At 38.1% G+C, this 14,558-nt stretch overlaps 1 pseudogene; it reads right to left on the reverse strand.

Annotated features, from left to right (window-relative positions):
* Positions 1-13,629: 13,629 nt before the first annotated feature.
* Positions 13,630-14,214, reverse strand: LOC103259575 (annotated as a pseudogene).
* Between the last annotated feature and the right edge of the window lie 344 nt (positions 14,215-14,558).

Consider the following 14,558-nt stretch of genomic DNA (forward strand, 5'->3'; position numbering starts at 1 on the left):
ATCCTAGCACTTCGGGCGGTTGAGACGAGAGAACTGGCTGAGCTCAGGGGTTCAAGACCAGCCTGAGCAACATGGCGAGACCTCGTCTCTAAAATCAATAAAAAAAATTAGCCTGGAGTGGTGGCATATGCCTGTGGTTCCAGCTACTTGGAAGGCTGAGGTGGAAGAATCATCTGAATCTAGCACATCAAGGCTGTGGTGACTGTAAGCATGTCCCTGCACTCTAACTGGGTGACAGAGTAAGACTCTGACTCAAATAAAAAAATCATATTAGCTGAAGTTGGGAGGAATCTAGCATGTTTTCAATAATAGAGAGGTGGTTTACCAAAAATTTCTAATATATTATATGACTTTTTTTATCAATTTATATCGAGCACTTTATGTTCCAGAATTATCCAGTAATAACCGATTTTGCTCTACGTATTTTCTATCACTGCCTCCTAAATGACAAATTGATTTCTTTTCTTTTCTTCTGAATTATATACTCATTGTAAGAAAAAATTCAAACAATTAATAAAATGAATAATGTAGCTGGGCTTGGTGGCTCAGCCTGTAATCCCGTGCATTAGGAGGCTGAGGTGAGTGGATTGCCTGAGCCCGTGGGTTCGAGACCCGTCTGGGCAACTTGACAAGATCTCATCTCTACAATAAATTAAAAATTAGCCAGGCATGGTAGCACGCGCCTGTAGTTCCAGCTACTTGGAAGGATTGCCAGAGCCCAGCAGGTCGAGGCCGCGGTGGCCGGGAGTGGCCACTGCACTCCAGTCTGGGCAACAGAGTGAGACTCCAACTCAAAAAAAAAAAAAAAAAAAAAAAGAATAATGCAAACATTCAAGAAAGAATTCTCTAAGTATATTTAAGACATCATTGTGTAACTCACTATTAATATTTGGTTAGTATTTATTTTAAGAATTCTACATTGCTAGTCATTAGATTCCAGATATTTGGAGGCTGGGGACAGACTGTTTTATTAAAATAAATAGTGCTGTGATAGGGTGCTTATTTGCATATTTGCACATTTGCCTTTTCTTATTATACATTCATGAAAATAGAATTTGAGTAAAATTTTTTTGCATATCAGAATTTCTGATAACATTACTAATATGCTCCCTAACAGATCATTCCAGTTTACCTTCTTAAGTCCAATGTATGAGAGAAAATGTTTCCCCAAAACATTGATAAACAGTGAACTTTGTCAAAATGTTTAATCAGTGCTTATTGGGCACATGAAGCAGGATATCTCTCTCATTTCCTTTTCTTTGTTTACTTTTGAAGTTGAGTATATTTTATTTATTTACTTTTTTGAGTCAGTCTCACTGTCACCCAGGTTGGAGTGCAGTGGCATGCTCACAGCCACTGCAGCCTCTACCTGCTGGGCTCAGGCGATCCTTCTGCCTCAGTCTTCCAAGTAGCTGGAACTACAAGCCTGCACCACCACACCTGGGTAACTTAAAAAAAAAAATTTATTGTAAAGACAAGGTCTTATCAAGTTGGTCTCGAACCAGGGTTGGTCTCGAACCCCTGGACTCAGGAAATCCTCTTGCCTCAGCCTCCCAAAATGCTGGGATTACAGATTTGAGCCATAAAGCCTGGCCCGAATATATTTTCTTATATTTGTTAGATATTTGCATTTTTCTTGTGAATTCAGTTTCATATCCCTTTTTGTATTTTAATTGGGGTGCTTGTTTTTGTTTAAATTTTGGTCTATTGTACTTTAAAATGCAAATATTCTCCCATTTTCCATGTATCTTTCAAATTTACTTTTAGTATTTGTTTTGTATTTCGACATATAAGAAATTTTCAATTTGTATAAAAACTCATACCTATTCATTTAAAAAAAAAAATGTATAATTTCTGGCTGTCTTCAGATCCTTGAAACAATTTCTTGGCATCCAAACGATAAAAATATTGGCCCTTCTAGTATGTTTATAGTTTCATATTTAACATTAAGGACTGTAATCATTAGGAATACAGCTGGAAGCTGGGCTCGGTGGCTCAGCCTGTAATCCCGCACCTTTGGGAGGTTGAGGTGAGTGGATTGCCTGAGCCTGCGGGTTCGAGACCTGCCTGGGCAACTTGGCGAGACCTCATCTCTACAATAAATCAAAAACTAGCCAGGCGTGGTAGCGCACGCCTGTAATTCCAGCTACTCGGAAGGCTGAGGTGGAAGGATCACTGGGGCCCAGCAGGTTGAGGTTGCGGTGGCCGGGAGCGGCCACTGCACTCCAGTCTGGGCGACAGAGTGAGACTCCAACTCAACAACAACAAAAAAACAGGGAATACAGGTGGTATAAATGATAAAGCCATGCTGCTTATTGGAATATTCACAAGGCAATTTTGATGGTTAGAGAAGTTTGTATAATGGAAATATAATAAAGGAAGACAATTCTGTGTGAAATGTTGATTCAAAGCATGACAGTTCTGGCCCCAAGTTAATCTAAGGTTGCCAGAGCTAACAAAAATATAGCACACAGTTAAATTTGCATTACAGATAAACAACAAACAGTTTCTTAGTATAAGTCCAATACTGTATTTTATCTGTATTTTATACAAAATTAAGAAGAATAAGTAAATAACATTATAGTATTTCAAATGAAAGCCAATATAAAGTTTACTGATACATTACTTATTGAAATATTTAGGTTACTAAGAATTTTTAAAATTCTGTACTTAAAAAACCGTATCACATCAAAAGATGACCCACATTCTTTCTTACTTCATTTTTCTCTTTTTTTTTGAGTTGGAGTTTCACTCTGTCATCCAGGCTGAAGTACAGTGTCATGATCACAACAATCATGGCTCACAGCAGCCTCAACCTGCTGGGTTCAGGCGATCTTCCCACGTCAGTATCCCAAGTAGTTGGGACTATAGGCATGTGCAACCATGACAGGCTAATTGTCTGATTTGTTGTAGATATGAGGTTTTGCTATGTTTCTCAGGCTGGTCTTGAACTTCTGGGCTCAAGCAGTCCACCTGCCTTTGCCTCCCAGAGTGCTGGGATTACAAGCCACCGTGCTCTGCCCAGAAGTATTTTTTTAATGTATGGAATGTATCTACACAACCAAATAAAGTGTGAATTGAATTTTATTCAAGACCTAACGTACTTAGTCACATGTCATAGGAATCATAGGAAGTTTATATATTTTTTCAAATAGTGAGGATTCTTGCTTTGTTATCTAGATCAGTGGTTCTCAACCCTGGTCAAATGTAAGAATTACATTGGGAGATTAAGAAAAAAAAAATATGACAAGAATCTTCACATGGAGTATGACTTAGGTTGATCTGGAAGGGGGCTTTTTATAAATTACTCAATTCCCAGGTGCCTTAGTTTTTTTACACGTGAAGAGGGGATAAAACAATTTCCCATGTCAGAGCATCGTCGTGAGATTTAAATGCATGATGCATGTGGGGTTTTAGAAGACGTTTGATATCTAATAACCCTTTAATAAATGAAAGTGATCATATTGTTAGAATTTGAAACCAGAATAGGGATTCATCGCTCAGTAAAAACAAGAATAGAAAATAGAGGAGACATCCAACAAAAGTATGGGTAGAGAAAGTGAGTGCTAAAACCAGCTCACACCTGCTTACAAGAGCTAATTATGCACATCTTTCTTGGTCTCAACATTTAGTGATTAACTATAGCAAGAGTACTTATAACACAGACATCCCCAGTTGCTGAAATCAACTTCTTTTTTTAACACCAGGAAGCCAGTTATTAACATTTACCACCAAAGGAGAAGATAGAGGCAGCTGATAGAGAAGTCTGAGAAGACACTAAGCGTTATTGCCTTCACTCTCTTAGTTGGTTTGAGCTTGGGCTAGGCCAGTCATGGCATCTGTCATTCATGAAACAGTGGCCTGAGCCTCCAGTCCAAAGTGAGGGTAGATGGAAGAGCATCATCTGGCTTTGAATATAAAATCACCAGAATATGATTGAAGTCTCAACCAAACTTACTTCTAAGTCTTGGGGCAAGTCATTTTCTCAAAAACCTAAGGCTTTGTGAGGATATTCCAGGGGCCACAGGAGGTCATAAGATAAACATAGTCCATCTAACTTTATTTCAATCTACATACATGTAGACTGGGCTGGTGGCTCACGCCTGTGATCCCGGCACTTTGGGAGGCCGAGGAGGGTGGATTGCCTGAGCCTGCGGATTTGAGACCAACCCCGGCAACTTGGCAAGACCTCATCTCTACAGTAAATCAAAAATTAGCCGGGCATGGTGTCATGTGCCTGTGGTTCCAGCTACTTGGAAGGCTGAGGTGGAAGGATCGCCTGAGCCCAGCAGGTCGAGGCTATGGTGGCAATGAGCGTTCCGCTGCACTCCAGCCAGGGCGGCAGTGAGACTCTGACAAAAAAATTTACATACATGCTTAAAACAGAGACCAACATAAATAAATAAATGATCATGACAAAATCCTACCCAAGGCCTACTTTAGGTTAGCTTTGGCATGCTCCAGGAGTGTGTTCACAGCCCTTGCCTTTGTTGAGTACTTAGGTGGAAACGATGGAAAAGTTCTAGAGTATCTGCACATCTCAGTTTCCTCATTGAATAGAACAAAATAGTTGTCAGAACAAAATGAAAAATGGATGTTAACCACGTAGTAGTTGTAGCTAGCCTCTCCATTTTTAGGAATACTTGTTGGGTCAGTTTATGGTCTAGGTACTTAGAGATTAGCAAGAACCCAACCCAGGGTTTGACCTCAGATCTCAGTAGCCCCAAGTTCTCCCTCAGAACACAAATCCTAACAGACTAAACATAGAGAAAGCTAGAGAGTCTCGCTGCCTGAAAGTTTATTTTTGCTGATCTCTACAAACACTAGCATTTGTTATTGTTCAATTTTACCTTTATTTGACTTGCTTTGATAAAGGAAACATATTAACATTTTCTAAAAATGACTGAAACACTTTTTCATTTATAGAACTGCAGTAGGTTAAAAATTTACAACACTGTTATTTTGAATTTTTTCTATGGATCTTTGCATAAAATCATGCATTTTGGAAAAACGTCAACATGACACTTACTTTGTTAATTTTAAAAAGTCCAAACCACAATTTTACAATTATTGCAAGGAAAATAAATCTCACAATACTTACTCACAATACAGTTACATTCAATTAGAAATTTACCTTCTACAAATTCTCTTCTTTGAAAGCAGAATTGCATATTGTGTTCATACAGCATGCACATAAAATTGACTAGAGACCCCAAAAGTAAGCTCTCTGGAGCCCCGGACTTGTTCCAAAGAGCGAAAAAGAAACCCTCCGTCTGAATATGTGAAAGTTATCAAAAGAGAGTGAAAACCAGTTTTCTTTCTTTTTCACTTTTTTTTTTGTTTTTGTAGAACCAGCAGTGGAAGAAAAGATCACTTCCTTTGTAGACACTTTATGGGTTTCAGATTCTGTAAACTTCTGGCATGTAATTTGACCCTAAAGTTAATGAAATCCTGCTAGACTTTCCCTGCCCTCCTTCCTGCTTCCATCCTCTGATTGTCTCACCTTTTTAAAACTCGATTTGTATTTGTATACATGTGCGATCCCCATGTCATTGTTTGGCTTTTTACGCAGGCACTTTTCACCTACATCCTCTGCTTCCCTCATTTGGCAGCCGGTTGGGCTTCTTCCTGCCTTGAATACCACATTCCCTAGTTATTCAAGCTCAGTCATTAGCACCCTGTCCCCCTACTAAAATTATGAATGAAAAGCCTTGTTGTTCTTTACAAATAACTCAGGCTGCCTCAGTCAGTCAAATTCGAATGGAAGTGACTGCCAGACAAAGGGGCGGGATGATGGACAGTGCTCACAGCAAGTCATCAATGCCCACAGGAAGTTTTTAAAGCCACAATATAGGTAGAGAGGCTTGGGCGTTCCCGGAGGACAAGTCTACAGAAGGGGGCTGGGAGCGGAGGAGCTCTTTGTGTCTGTTTGAAACTTTGAAAAAACTTTCATGAAGCTCAGAGATAACAATGCAGAGTCAGTTTTGCCGTAGCAAGAACTTAAAAATCCGTCCATGGAAACAGCTACACCTTGCAGTAATTCTGGTTGGAACTGACACACACAGACAAAAGTGAAGGCACCAACCAATTACTTGGTTTTGAATGCTGAACGGTGCAAGAGTGGGTTACACACTTGGAGCTGCACAACTCCCTGCTGAGAAGTTGCATTGTCTTGGGCCCCTCTTTCACAACAGGGGAAAAGGTAATTGACAGCCCAATTGTTTGGCTGGGACCCCTGCTGTTTTAAAATCCTGGAAGGCCCCAGTCACACGTTGTCAATAATAGGCGTCGGAGGTGAGGAGTGAAGAGGGGCTGTTCAGGAAACAGTTTGAGCCCTTCAAGTGGACAGGCCTCAGTGACTTCTGCACTCTGGCCGCCACAAGCAGCTCATTCAAAAATAACCTTAAAGTAATAAATCAAACTTGTTTCCTGAACTATACAAGGAACAGCTGGTTATTTTTCCTCACTTTTTTTTCAAAGCCTCCCCCCTACCCCCCCCCCAAAAAAAAGACGAGAGAGATTTTACTACAGGAAACCAAGCATGTCAAAATTTGGCAAAGCAATTTGGATGATTTAACAGTTAAACACTTCTCTTTTTAATGTTATGCTTTCATCAGTCTTTTTTTTATTTAAGCTTTTTATTTTTGTACTCTGTTTGCTGCAATTAGCGTCCCTTATCTGTTCTCCCCACTGCTTTGGAAAGGAAAATGAGTTTAGTATTCTGTCTTTCGATTATTTGCTGTGCAATTTCCAATGTATTGGTCAAATAGCTCAACTTGTTTGTTTTCTTCCAGAGTGTGTTTGGACTTAAATCTGCAACCCTACCATTGTTTCTCCTGAGATCCATGTATTTTGGAGTTCTGATGACAAGGCAGGTTTTCTTCAGTCTATTGATTTAGGAACCCTGAATTAGTAGTGCTTATGCTATAGCCAAAGTAGTCTGGTATTTTAAAGAAGAGACAGTTTGCCATTTTTCTGCCTCTTCAGGTCTCTGTGCCTTTGTTTGTGTCTTGTCTTGTGTGTCTTTCTCCCTCCTTAAATATGTTTGCCTTCCAGGTTCTGGAAAAACCTGTCAACTTCTGTTTGACTTTACCAATAATTAGGATACCAGCATAAATGAATAACATAAAACAATTTCCTTCTGTGATGGTTACTGCTTATCTTTATTTTTATAGGTGCATAATATTTTGAACAGAAATCATTTTACGTAAACATTTTTAATGATCAATTTGAGTGTGCCTCTTAGAGACTGGTTTTTCACAACTTGTGAACATCTAAAATTAAGAATGAATTGTATTTCAGGATCTGTCAGATTTTAATACACTGGTCTATTTCAATCAATTTAAATATAATTAAACTGTTAATTTTAAAATTAGGTATAAGATTATGGAAAAATTTCTTTTCACAGGAATTTTGATTATTATTTAATGAATTTTTAAAAAATTGTTTTCCAGTATCTGAGAAATTAAAAGCTATACTTTGGGACGTTGTCCCACGTGTTTGATACATTTATTTTTCCCTCTAATTTTGTAAAAGAGATTATCCTTTTGTAATGAAACACTTGCAATGAAAGGTATGTTTACAGACAGACAACAAAATTCAATTTACAATAGAATTAGGTCATCATAGGCTACATTTTCTTTTGTATTTGCAGTAAATGACAGTGCCATAATAGCACAAATAAATCCATCTTTGTTCCATATGGTTTGACTAACACACTTTGTATATCTACAGTGTCTTGGCTGATACAACTGTGAATCCAGCAATGGGTGCGGTTTCCATATAAATATTTCTTCCATATATGGTTGATATTCATACTGAACCTGTTTTGATGCAACATTTCTCCACTTTCAGCATTTTAAGCTTCAAACATGTGTTACGTGACTAGATGGAATTCCTTGAGAACTGTATTAACATGTTTCAAAGAGTTGAATTAACAGGTTACTACCATGTCAGAAAACAGAGTTCTTTGAAAAGTTACACGGCAATTATATATAGTTTATAAACAATTATGTTGTGTAATTCAGAATTCATATGTGAATTACAAATATAAAATATTACCTTTAAAATATATATCATATCCAGTTCTATAGATTTATTTTTCTCATTAAGCCCCAACCTTTTGTTTTGCTAAGAGATGCTCAGGAATCGATGAGTTAAGTGGATCCTCCTGCAGCCTCAGCAACTCCTGCCCTTGGCCGCTGTGGACTCTGGACCACAGTAGGGATGAGATAGCGAGTGTAGGCTGAAAGTGCTCTGTGCAGACTTGCTTTCTGGCCTCCCGTTCAGCTGCCAGTCTCACAGCTTGCCCTGAGAATGGACTTCCTGTGCTGTCATTTACACTCAGTATCACACTAAGCACTCTTTGTCACTCAGCCTTTGAGACAGAAGGGGGCGAGATAACAAATCTAGACTGCTTGTGTTGACTTTGTGGATAAAGTAAAGGGCTGGAGTCAAGAACCCTGGGTCTTATCCTAACTCTGCAACTGCCTTTCCTGTGACATTGAGCCAGGCTTTTGACCTCTCCATTCCTCATTTCCCTCATTTATGGAATGAGAATCCCTATACTGTGTTCTCTTATTTTATCACAAAGGTGTGGTTACTGAAAGATTTTCTCCAGCCTTAAATCCTTAGCAAAAAATTAAAAAACAAGCAACATATAAAGTGACCTTTTTCTACTCTTGGGAGATAGGAAGGACACCACTGCTAACTAATTACTCTCCACTCTCAGAAATAATTATCTGTATAATCCTGTAAATAGGGTCTTTCCCTTCTCCTACACTTTTTTTTCCTCATCATTTTCTTTTGTGCCCTCTCTCTCACTGCATTTTCCCCCCTTTTTTTCTATGTGCAGATATTGGCAAAGATGAAGAATACCTCTGGGAGGCTGTGTCCAGAATGCATATGCAGAAACACACAGGAAAACAAGAAGGGCATGCTGAGTGACAGGTCTGAATGAGGGGGTCACAGTGAAGGCCATGGAAGCCTCAGCAAATGTGTTGGGCTCAGGACATAAGCCCACAGAGACAGTGACCAGCTGGCTAGCTGAAGCTCTGGGTCCTCGAGTCACTAATTTAGAAGGATCTTTTTGCAAAGAGATGAGATTGGCTAGGGTTGAGAACTTATCGTGAAATTCAGGGATTTTCCATGGAATCAGATGGAGTATATCTTCTGGTGATCCCTATGGCTAGATTATTTTGCTTATTTAGTTCAGTGATGCAAATAGTGGAACATAGTTTGTAACGGGAAAGGGTTTGGTCCTCCACTACAATTAGAATTTATAAAATATTGTGAATTTTAAAGAATGTATTTTAATATGCTTCACCTTTTAAAAACTTTGAGTGTGTGGATTTTGATGCTGTTGTTTTGTTTTGATCTTGTTTCACGAAGAGATTGGCAACACAAATTGTCAACTAGAAATTAATTCACCTAGTTTTCCTCTTCACAATTTAAGGAGGGGATTTTGTATTCTAGTTTGCTTATTTATTTTTCCAGATTCACACATTCATTCATAATGTACTTAGATGTCTTATATGGAAGGCAGTGATACCTTTTCAGTGTTAAATGCTTTGACTCTCTGCTCATATGTGGTTATTATGTGGTCTGACGTGTTCATTTCACATTTCCTGTTAAACACTGTAAATTCACAGTTGTTTCATGATATTTTGTTACCTTTTTATATATGTCTCCATGTAAGAGTCTATATAGATGTGTGTGTGTATGTATATGTTTCTCCATGTAGGAATACCTAAATATGCATGTGTATATAGAACTTGTTTTTACAAGAAGGGTATGAAAATATACACAAGTATGTTTATGATACAAATCTGAAGGAGAGATAGGAAAATATTAACTTTTTAAACTTCTTTCCTGATTTATTTCACTTTGTACTACAGACATGTATTACTTTCTTAATTAAAACATTAATAAAGAAAACGATTTGGTGAAAATAATTAAAGAGAACATTTAGCAGTGACAAACAATATATATAAAGATATTTGTAAAATGCATATTTAACTTAATTTAATTTGTTGTCCAAACTATAATTAAAGATTCTTAGAAGTCATTGCAAAAAAGATTCTTCTAAATAATTTTACAAGACTTTTGCCAGTCTTAATAAAGTATTGAAAAATCCATTTAAAAAGATAGTCTTGTTTGTTTTTAAGAGCACATACACCAAAAAAACAAAAAACAACAACAACAACAAAAAAACAATGACTGGTGCTCCCTCTGCTGGTTTTCCTGCAACAGTTAGCTGGATGATTTGGGAAGATGAAAAGACAGCAAAGAAAATTATGATGTTGCTTTAGTTTTAAAAAATCTTTCTTCATGCAAGTTTTATCCCTGATTGGTAGCAAGTGTCAGTGTAGTTTCTAAAAATAAATTCTTTTCTAACATTTAATAGTGATACTGAAGTTGGGCTAGATAATTATAATCCCTTTTAAAGTTAATTTATTCTTTCTCATAAAGTAGGGCATAAAACACAACAATTCCTATTTTATTGGAAAATTTTGGCTGGGAGTTGATTTTTTTTTTTTTTTTGAGTTGGAGTCTCACTCTGTCGCCCAGACTGGAGTGCAGTGGCCGCTCCCGGCCACCGCAGCCTCCACCTGCTGGGCTCCGGCGATCCTTCCGCCTCAGCCCTCCGAGTAGCTGGAACTACAGGCGCGCACTACCACGCCCGGCTCTTTTTGATTTATTGTAGAAATGAGGTCTCGCCAAGTTATCCAGGCGGGTCTCGAACCCGCGGTCTCAGGCAATCCACTCACCTTAGCCTCCCGAAGGCGCGGGATTACAGGCTGAGCCACCAAGCCCGGCTGGGAGTTGATCTTATATAAAACTAACTCTCAGTAACTTCATCTAATAATAGTTAAGTTGGCTGTTTGAACATCCAGTTTACATTCTAGTAAGCAAAAGTGATAGTTGGAGTAACATCACTGGACAATTACATTTTTTATTAAACAGTTTGTTATATTGTTCGTTTAGATGATCCTGTATAAAAGATATTTTGATTTTACATCGTCCTATATAAAGACATTTGGAAAATGCTTATTTAATTTAATTTATCTTGTTGTCCAAACTATAAATAAAGATTCTTAGAAGTCATTGAATTCCTCAGTTTGCTCTCTGAGAATCCTGACTTTAGTGAATCAAAGTATGTTGATCCATACATGGTGTTCATTTAGCGAATATTTGTGTTAAATCATTCTTACGTACTTATTATATTCTGTATTTTGGTGTTATATTCCATAATTTAAAGGTGCTTAATGTGAAGATTCTTTCTGTACATATTCAACTCCTTCTATTAACTTTTGCCTTTTAGATAAAAGTCAGTTAAGGTATTAGATAATGAACTATATGAGGCTATTTCCGTAGAGTTATATGTGTTCAACAGGGAACTCTAGTGATTCTAGGTGCTTTCAAAGGAAACATTTTTAATGGCAGGTTTTAGGAAGAGGGTTTGTACTAAGATAAAGTTGACCAGAAAAGGTTGCTTTTAGAATAGACAGGCTCATGGGAATGGGGTACAGAGAGGAGAACCCCAAGAAATAGGCAGTGAGGAATAAGGGGAGGGAGGTGCTGTTCATCAAGGAAGAGGAGAAACTGTATTTTCTTGACTGAGAGACACTCTCCTCTTTAGAAGTCATTTTTGAGAGATGCTTGCAAAATGGTAAAGCAGAAAGGAATAGAAGGCCCGATCTCCTAAACCAATCTTAATCAACACTAGTGTACAAGATATCATTGTCAGATCATTTTAACACTCTGGAAAACAGCAAGTAGAGGTTTAGTAAGTGACAGCTGACACCAGGGAGAAACCTTTCTAATAGAGGAGATCCAGTCATAGCTACTGGAATTTTGCTGTGGGATTTCTGGACTCTGGAAAGTTTAGGGGCAGTATTAAGGTGATCCCTTTTCTCTCCATCATAAGGATCAAGGCCCACACCCATATAACAAAGACAGGTTTACAAGAGAAAAGCATGACACATTTATTTGATCATAGTTTTACAGAATGAAGACCCTAAAATATAGGGAAAATTGTCAAGATTTATGCTTAGGTTCATTGGAGTAAGCGTAACCATATAAAAAATATGATTGGATGAAAAGGATATAATTGAATGCTAATAAACTGAGTGGGGAAACTGAGCAAGGGACATCCAGATTTTTGTTGGTTTCTCTGTGTAACATTCCTTCCTCCTGGATAAGGATCAGGACCCCCCTGAAATGAGAGTCTTAATTTCTTTATGACCAGCTCTTACACAGAAAGACAGGGAAAAAGTTAAAGTAATATTTTTAGACTTTATGGCTGGTTTTGGGGAAAAGGTGTTCTGGTTTCTATGGCTTGCCTCAGGGTATAAAGAGGGGTGAGAAACAGGAGGGCAGGAGAACTTCAAAAAATTTTGTTTCACAGGCCCTCATTTTGGGGTATCATCTTCTGAACTCCGACATTCCTCGTTATGAAACTTTTCCAAGAAGTCCCAAAATTTCTGATGGATTGTCCCATAAGCAACTGAATCAGCCTTTCAGTTCCGAGAATAGGCCAGTCCAAGTGAACAGTTAACAGCCGTGTCTCATTCCAGGCAGTGATGGTGTGGATGAGCTTCCATGAAAGTCAGACCTCTGGTGGTGGAAGGGGTATATGGAGGGGCCACAAATTCTTGGATTCCAGTGCTGGAAGCCCTGGTGTAACCAGGTAATGAATCAAAGCAAAAACAAGACTCAGTCTCCATGGCTGGTCTCTGGGGTCAGGATTCATGGTAGGATCTCTGCTCTGGAAGATGGGATATAAATGGTCTTGGATAAGGCTGATTTGACACTGACCCCAACTATAGAGGGTTTGCGCACATGAATGCGTGTTCAGTTAGGACCCAGAAGCCATGCAGATAACTGCACCCAAGGAGGAACTTTAGGAAATATTACTGAATGTGAGGTCATGCCCCTTGCGTCTCAAACCATGATGTATGGATTAGTGCTTACTTGGCCTGCTCATAAAGTCATTCTGCATTAGAGGTTAGACACTAAAGAGACCAGAACACCCTTTCTTCAAACAACTTATACATTTATCATCAGAGCCATATAATTGTTCTCTAATTTTTTATATATTTGTTTTTAGTTCTGTCTCTTCAGATGACATATTTTAAATTTCTTCAGTGCAGGACTGTTTACATTTCCACAAGTGCTTAACTTAATTTTCTACCCAGATTATTCTAAATGACAGAGCTGTTAGAGGGTGTTTTTTTTTCACTGATGTTTCATAGAGCTGCAGTTAATCCACTGAGTTATTATGTGAAGGCAGGGGAGGAATCAAATCTTTGGTTTTACATATTTGGGTTTTTGTACAGTGTTTACCATGAAGAGAGAATTGTCCTAAAAATTCCCAAAAACTATGAGTGTGTTTTGCTGATGATGATCGCATTGGTACTTGCAAACAATTGAACATAGGGAAATTTTCACTGATGGCCTACATTTCTAAGATAGATTCTTTATGAATTGATATCTTTATTTTAATTGATTTCTTTGTGAGTAAACTACTTTTTCCTCCAAATCAATAGGTCTTTTATTGCATCATTAAAATATCACAAATAGGTCTTAGGAATCATGTGGCATCTTGTTTCTGTAGCTGAACAATTCTTAGATCTTATACTCAGTCTGCTGAATTGCTCCTTTTTCAGAGACATAGATGCCATTCAAACGTTTTCTGATATCCTTGTGTTTAACTGTTGTGGCTTGCTGAATTAAAGCAGCTGAATATGAAACATGTTTAACGTCATTTCCTTCAAGGATTACTTTATCTCTCTGGATTTGAGATTCTGAACAAGCAGCACTTGGCCTCACCTGAACCCTGCATCTGTATTTCTCACCCAAGAAATTTCAGATTTCAACAAGAGACTCATTCTTCTGGATGATGATACTGATAGAGAAATGAGCATATACAGATCTCATCTTGCATCGGGAGCCCAGTGTAACACCCTTGATCATGTTCTGTACAAAGTGCCAACGAGAGCCAGTTCCATTCTATTTACGCACCATTTGTCAGCCCACAGCTCTCCCCCGCAACTTTTTTTTAAATCTCCAAGGAGACCAAGTTCTACATTGATATGATTGAAGTTCCTCCACGGGGTTCCTGTGAGGCACTTCATAATAACTGCATCCCTTCAGAGTGATGTTGACATCTTCTACAATGTTGACAATCTGATTGCTGAGAATGATCTTCATTCTTTCAGTAGATATGGCAAAGAGCAGTGAATAAATTCCCTATGGACTTACTGGTCCTATACAAAATAACGGAACTTTAATTTTGAAAATTTTTCTTATTTTGTTTCTGATTGCTATTTTTAAAAGTATGCTTCTTATTATTAGAGGAATTCTTAGTTCATATGTTCTTAAAACTCATAGTCAAGGAAAGACCATTTGGAAAGGGAAAGCTTCTTCCATATTCCCTAGGATTTGACATGGAATTGGTTACATGTTTAGATGAATACCTGTTTTCCCCACCCTTGGATCACACTTATCTGACTCTAAGCAAAGCATTCATCTAAATGAGGGTCACGCATTGTGAC

Source organism: Carlito syrichta, unplaced genomic scaffold (assembly GCF_000164805.1).
Source record: "Carlito syrichta isolate Samal-C Ts95f unplaced genomic scaffold, Tarsius_syrichta-2.0.1 Scaffold302900, whole genome shotgun sequence".
NCBI classification, from domain to species: Eukaryota; Metazoa; Chordata; class Mammalia; order Primates; family Tarsiidae; genus Carlito; species Carlito syrichta.